Here is an 8059-nt window from a genome sequence, read left to right as displayed (position 1 = left end):
AACATACAAAACAACGAAAAAGCGTGCAGGAAATTACAGTATCTTTATAATATATATGATATCGTACCATTTGAAGATTTCGATCAAATTATTTAGGTTTATTTCATTTTCGATTAGTGAAGAAAGTTTTTTCTCCTTGAACGCACCAGATAAATGGGTAAGGATAGGAAATATTTCATACATCATAGTATAGTATATTTTACAAAGAAGGATGTTATATTCAAATGAAGCTAAAATGGTTAATAAAACAAAAAGGTCAACATGTTTAATTTTATTGAAACCAAAATCTATATTTGTACTACTAATTCCGCGACAAAAAGTTAAACCTTAACAGCTAAGAAACGTTCTCATTAAAGCTTGTTGTATTATTATTGGTCATATCCGATAAATCATATCCTATCAACAACTTTTGTTGTGCAATTTACTACTTTTCAAAATAAATCTATATTAAAACCATAATATCTATAAATAAAGTTTCTTTTATTAAAATTGACTTATAAATCAATGTACATAATTTTAATGTAGAATTCATTTTTTCCCATTGTAATTAAAAATTATTTGTCAAATTTTCCATTTGGCCTGAGCGAATCGTAGAGTAACATAACCAAACATAAGATCGCTTAAATTTCTCCAGAATGTCTTTCTTCAGGCCCCTGAGTTTATTGTTTGGCTATGAGGATTCTGTTAGAGATATATTTAATGAAAGACATATTTTATGTATTATTGCGAATTACTTCAGAAACAGTCGACGTGAAACCACCTGTCGTGTCTTAGTAATTCAGTGTACATATTTCTTCGTTTGAATTCTTCTGCTGTAGAAAGTATTCCTTCGCTAGAATATTGTTTACTAGGAAATTATTCATTTTTATTTAATAATTCGTTATATAGAATTACACCGTTGCGATTTTTCTGTGCACCAAGTGCTAATTTGAATTTGCTATTCTGAGGTGTATATGCGTTAGAAGTTATATTATTTTGTTTTTTGTCTTATTTTCTTATTTTTCTTTCTTATTTTGCTGGCTTGTTTTGATTTTTGTGAAACGTGGATTAACTAGTGTCGGCTGTGGTGTTTTATTTTTAATATTAATATTTTATTTATAATAATAATTTTGTTTTTTACGGGTTAATTGGTCAATAGTTATATAATAAATTTCTTAAAAAATTTTTATTTATTTTTAAAAAATTTTATATTAACCGATATTTTGACTACAATCTAAAGTCGTGATCAGGGTACTGTAGATTATAGTGGAAATATCGGTTAAAATTATATCTTTTAAAAACTAATAAAAATTTTTTAAAAAGTTTATTATTTAACTATTGACCAATTAGCCCGCAAAAAAACAAAATTATTATTAAAAATTTTTTGGTCATTAAAACAATAAATTATAATTTTATTTATATTAAAATTGATATTAAAAAGTTTGGAAAAGTTAAAATTTATTTTGAATAATTAAATATAAACGATAAATAAATAAGGTAAGATATAAGGTAAGGTATTATTTATTTATTTATTTAATTATATTTCTATATTTTTATTTCAATGTAATTGCAGATCACTTCGGTATGTGACAGGATGTGTTGCAAGGGTGGGTTTTCGGAAATAGTTTTAAATAAATATATTTAATATCAATTAATCAATTTTAACTCTATATATTTGCAACGTTCATTACAAGTAAGTGCTATATTAAGTGTGTAGTGTTTAAATGTAATAACCAATGTACTGCGCCTAAATAAATGCCCTGTGTTGTAATTTTTTTTTTAGTTTGTGTCATTTATTAGTGATGTTTTTAGTGTATATTTATATAGGCAGAAATTTGGTGTAAATTTCCGACCTCATACACAATACTTTCACATTTGAAAAACTTGAGGAGAAGGTAGATTGCAATTATGTATTGGTTTTGAGTATTGCAGGACAAAAACTACTGCACGTCCTTAATGTCATCAAGTATCCTGTAAATGAATTATAGTTGAACTGTAGCTGAACTACTATATTTTAATGGGATGAAACATTTTATCTTAAAAACCATGTTTCTTTATTGCAAATAGTATAAATAATATAATATTATGGCACTATTGAAGATGCAAGGGCAAAGTTTGAACTGCACATAGGCTTTCCGATTTTAATATCTTTTTCGTGATGTGACTTATTTCTATCCATGCAAATTATGGTGACCGAATCTATAATGAGTCAACAGTTTCAACATTCCTATGTGTCGATTGTTGAAAAACCAGATATAAATGTGATCGTCAGTCACAAAGTTGAATTTTCAGACATACTCACGTTGGTTAACATTGAAAAATTTTCAGCTTCTTACTCTTAAGATTTATCATGCAACCACTCCTTAATTTAAAAATTAATATTCGAAGTTCAGAGTAATCTAAGATATTAGATAGTTTTATATGACAGTGTTCGATTGGATTCTCCACGGCCGCGTTTTTTTAGTCATTTTTATAGGGGATAGTATCGGCAACCCTTCAAGGTAAAAAAATACACACAGTAGACAGAAAGTCAACAGTTAAATTTAGCGTTATAAACAAAGTTAAAACGGCTCATTCGCCACTCATACCATTCAGGAACTTCTGTTGTAGTCTTGAACATTAAAGTGCAGCTGGTGTGTCCAATGGAGCAGCCCAAACAACACATCGATTGTTTTTGTTTTTTTTTTTTTATTTAACAATATATCTTTATTGAATCGCTTTAAATTAAAGCCTAACAATAAGTTTTAGAATCTTAAAGATTAATAACATTACATTACAAATTATTTTATATAAACAAACTATAATGATATAATGATTTGTAAATTATTTCAAGGGGCTTCTGAATAAGTAGCCAGAGCTTATTTACCAGATATCACGGTGTATAAGTTGAATTAATCAGAATACTCATTAAGAAAGTAGGTTGGCGGGTCTTTTGTTCCGTTTTAGTCTAGAGGAAGTAGTCATATTAGCAAGAGATCTAGCCAGCGGATTCACATGGTTTTCAAGATTTGAAATATGTTTTTGCCTTATTCTCTCGAATTCGACTTTAACCATCGGAACTCTTAAATCGAAATGTATGTTTTCATTTCTGATATACCAGAGTGCACCAGTTATTATTCTTAAAATCTTTGCTTGAGCTCTTTGCAGGATTTCTACATTTGACGAACAGGCATTGCCATATAGCTATAAGCCATACATCCAGATTGGCTTAATGACTTGGTTGTATAACAAGACTTTGTACTCTAAACATAAGAGAGACTGATGACCGATTAGCCAGCGAAGTCTTAAAGCTTTGAGCTTCATTTGAGTCCTTTTTGTTTCTATATGCCTCCGTCAAGTTAAGCGTTTGTCAAGGTGAATATCAAGGTACGTCACTGTTTCTGTTTGCGGAACTACTATTCCATTGAGAGTGATAGTTGGTGATGAGGATCTGTTAAAAGAGAAATTATATGACGACATTTTTGCTCATTGACTTTAATTCGCCATAGTGATAACCAGCTTTCAATGGAGTACAAATGATTTTGCAGTTGACTGGAAGCGATTGCGGCATTCTTATGTCGGCACAAAATAGCGGTATCGTCAGCAAATGTTGATATTACTAAATTGGTATTTGTAGGGATATCTGAAGTAAAGGTGAGGTACAAGAATGGACCAAGAACGCTGCCTTGTGGAACTTCTGCACTTATTGGAAAGTCATTAGTTGTGTGCATATTGTACTTTACATTAAAAGATCTGCCTATCAAGTATGATTGAAGTACTGCGTGTGAATTTTGCGAGAGTACTTGTCGTATTTTGTGTATCAGGCCCTCATGCCATACTTTGTCAAACGCTTGTGCAACATCTAAAAAGACACAAGAGCAATATTCTCGATTTTCAAAAGCACTTCTTATTTCATTAGTTATTCTGTTCACTTGCTCGATAGTACCATGTTTTTGATGAAATCCAAATTGATGGTTTGGGATCAAGTCTCTATCTTGGAGGAAAGGCATAATTTTTGCAAGAAACACTTTCTCAAATAATTTTGACAGACAAGGCAGCAAACTTATAGGTCTATATGATGCGGCTAGTGTTGAATCCTTTCCGGGCTTTTGAACCATTATAATTAACGCTTTTTTCCATTCCGTCGGGATATGTCCAAATTTTATTATGGCGTTAAAAATCTTTGTAATGAATGAAATTGCTACGATGGAGTTATAGGAGTTATAGAATCGTGTCTAGGTGCTTTTTTGAAGACAAGTTTTTCTTTGATGGTTACCTTGATTTCGTTTTTACGGAGATTTGTTAGTTGATAATATTATTGTTAATATGTTGAGCTGGTTAATTTAAATTATTGGAGGGATTTGGTTGAAAAATTTGACTCAGATGATTAGCAATATCCTTTGTTACAGCGAAATCAATAAGATCTGGGATTTTGCTGTTGTCTGATGGCAAATACGTAGGATATCCGGGTGATGCGACATCTAGTTTGTTGTTCTTGTTTGTTATCACGTTAAAGAGTTTTTGACCTTTAGGATTGCAGAGCCGAGAGTCCCAAAAAGTGTGTTTTGCATTGTAGTCTCCTGCAGAAATGAATTTTTCTTCCAAAGTTTTGAAGAATTCAAGATATTGCATTTCGTTTAGTATAAAGCGAGGGGGGGCAATACACTGCTGATAGGGTAAGATTGTAGGTAAAGCATTGTATGCACACTGAAGTTGCTTGAAGGAAATTTTCAGCACATGAGTTCACAAAATAGTGTTTTAATCTTCTTCGGACTAAAATTCCCGTACCTCCATGTGCTTTGCCGTCAGGATGATTTGTTTTGTAAAATATATAGTTTGGTATAAAAAAGTAGTTTTTATTAGTTAAGTGAGTTTCAGAGATGAGCATCACATCAACTTCATTTTGGTTTAAAAAATTCAAAATTTCTAATTTATGTTGGCTTATGCCGTTTGCATTCCATGCACATATTTTTATGCTACTCATTACCTGGCTAAAATCGCTGACATCAATTGCGATTGCATTTGTATTATTTGGTTGAACATAGTTTGCATGGTTTGCATGAACTGTGAAAACATCATTTCAAAATTACTGCTTGTAGCTTGTTGTATTGGATTGTACAGGTGGCTAGAAATTTCTCTAAACTTAAAAGGAGTGTGGGCTGTCTAACAAAATACATCGAGCTTTTCACCATCCACTATATACAGTTTTAGCCCAGACACGTCAAGCTTAGTATTAATTTCACAACCCTAAAGTTATACTACAATATTTTTAATTGTAATAAGGTTTAAATATTATTCTTAGATTTTTGAAACGTCAATAATTCGATCGTGTGTTGTAAATTGCCTTCGAATCAAACCCAACAGTACGACCGTGATGAAAAAAATTAGCTCTGGAAACTAATTGGATAATTATATCCAAGGCAAAGCAAAAAGCGAAAAGCTGAAGCGCCTCCAGTGTGGAATTAGTAAGAATCAACCTCTCAAATAGATCTGAGCAGGCAATACCTAATCAAAAATTTCGAAATCAGGCAACATCTATTATTATTTTTGAATTCTATGGAATATTTCGCTATAGAAGATATAAGACTCGTCTTTGAAAAACAAAATTTGTAATTATGTTTAAACTAGTGTTATCATGACGTCTGTAGTCGCGTTAAAATAATAGCCAAAAGTGCTTTCTCAGTTAAACTTTAAAACAAAAATGTATACAAAATAAAAATGTATACAAATGTATAGAAAAAAATTTACATCATACGTGTAGTTCAAAGTTGATCATTTCCGACCTAATAGAGCAAGGATTCAACATATTAAACGTGGTTAACAAATTAAAATGAAAAACCCGTGAGCCCCTAAATATGTCAATAGAAAACATAAAATAATTGTTTGAAATTAAATATATTTTACACTCTGTTGTCATTATTAAGGCTATTAAAAGCCCTATACTTCTTCCTAAATGGAATAATTGTCAAGCATTTGGACACACCAAAAATATCTATGGTAAAGCACCTATATGTACATTATTCGAAGTTTTTAAAAATTCGAAGTTCTTCGAATATTCGCATTTCAACGAAGTCTTCGAAGTTGAAAAAAACTTCGAAGTTTTTGTGAATTTTTGTTCTCGAAGTCTTCGAAGTTTAAGTGTAGTGAAAAACTTCGAAGACTTCGAAGACTTCGTAAGCAAAAGGTGAAGTGAGAGCGTAAAATGCAAACAAACGTGCATCACACAAATTATTTGAGGGATGATAGCATTTGCTTCGTTTGTACGGTTTTATGTTTTTTTTTTGGTATTCTATGCAAAAAATTAAAAACATGTTTTTTTGTTTTATTTTATTACATAAAATTTATTTTATTATTAAATATGTATTATAATATATATTAATATTAAATATGTTATTATTAAATATTATTTATATTAAATAAAAAATTTACATTTTAAATAACTTATATATATTATTTATATTTAAAAAATCATATTTGAGAAAATTTTTAATATAATATAAAATACATGAAAATTTGATGAAATTGATATATTGTTTTTGTTATTTTATTTATAATGGAAATTTAAATTAATTTTCAAATTAAAACTTTTAAAATTAGTTATGAAAAAAAACAAATTACATTAAAAATTAATCATTAGACAGAAATGCTTTATTGTGATATACAAAAAGATTTGCTTCCACATTTACTGGGGCAAGACAACTGCGATGAGGAGTTACAATATTTCCTGCCGTTGAAAATACTCTTTCTGATGCTACAGATGTTGCAGGTATGCTGAGGTATTTTTTAGCCAACTGTGCCATTATAGGAAACTGTTTTTCATGGGCTTTTCACCAGTCAAAAGGATCCAAATTGACATTGATTTCTGGTTGAATTGTTGCGAATTCGTGGTGGGATGTGTAGTTAAATTTTTATTAAATAAAAAATCTAATGCACTTGACGATGGCGCTTCTACATTTAAATTGTTCTCTATTCTAAATATAGTCTTTACTTCATCGTGAATGGCTTCCCGGATGGCACTTCTTTGTGTAACAGTTTCAGGTAGTAGGTCCTTGTGCCGCGGATCTAAGAATGATGCTTTTTAAGATATCAGCACCGTAGCAGAATTAAGATGAAATCTTTTAATTAAGTCTTCTGCTAATTTGTTGGAAAATTCTGGCCATTTCTTTCATTTTTTAAATGATTTTCTATTATTGCTCTTATAATTGGACGCACCATCGATTCTGAAGCACCACTGGATAGCACAGTTGTCGCAATATCTAATGGTTTCAGAATTGGTATTACTTTTTCAAAAAGATTCCAATCTTCTTCGCGCATTTGTAAGAGTTGTGCTTAGTTTGGAGTTTTAACGGATCTGTCATCAATTACGGCAGTAATGGCAGTGCGATTTTCGATTAATCGTTCAATCATTTGGAGATCTGCATTCCACCTGGTTCTAATGCTTTGAATCAGTTTTCGTTTGGGGAGTTATGCATTAATGAGCAAAACTCATTTTTTCATAACTAATTTTCAAGGTTTTAATTTGTGATTTTCTTTTTTAATGGAAAATGAAAATTTTTTAAAATTTCCTTTACTAATAAAATCCATCAATATCAATTTTTGCATATTATTCCGTATATATTTTATATTATATTAAAAATTTTCTCAAATATGATTTTTTAAATATAAATAATAAATATAAGTTATTTAAAATGTAAATTTTTTATTTAATATAAATAATATTTAATAATAACATATTTAATATTAATATAAATTATAATACATATTTAATAATAAAATAAATTTAATGTAATAAAATAAAACAAAAAAACATGTTTTTAATTTTCTGCATAGAATAACAAAAAAAAACATAAAACCGTACAAACAAAGCAAATGCTTCCATCCCTCAAATAATTTGTGTGATGCACGTTTGTTTGCATTTTACGCTCTCACTTCACCTTTTGCTTATGAAGTCTTCGAAGTCTTCGAAGTTTTTCACTACACTTAAACTCCGAAGACTTCGAGAACAAAAATTCACAAAAACTTCGAAGTTTTTTTCAACTTCGAAGACTTCGTTTACTATTCGAATATTCGAATTCTTCGAATACTTCGTAAATTCGAATAT

This window comes from Teleopsis dalmanni, chromosome 2, assembly GCF_002237135.1.
Source record: "Teleopsis dalmanni isolate 2A chromosome 2, ASM223713v2, whole genome shotgun sequence".
Classification (NCBI taxonomy): Eukaryota; Metazoa; Arthropoda; class Insecta; order Diptera; family Diopsidae; genus Teleopsis; species Teleopsis dalmanni.
This window is presented reverse-complemented; position numbering follows the sequence as displayed.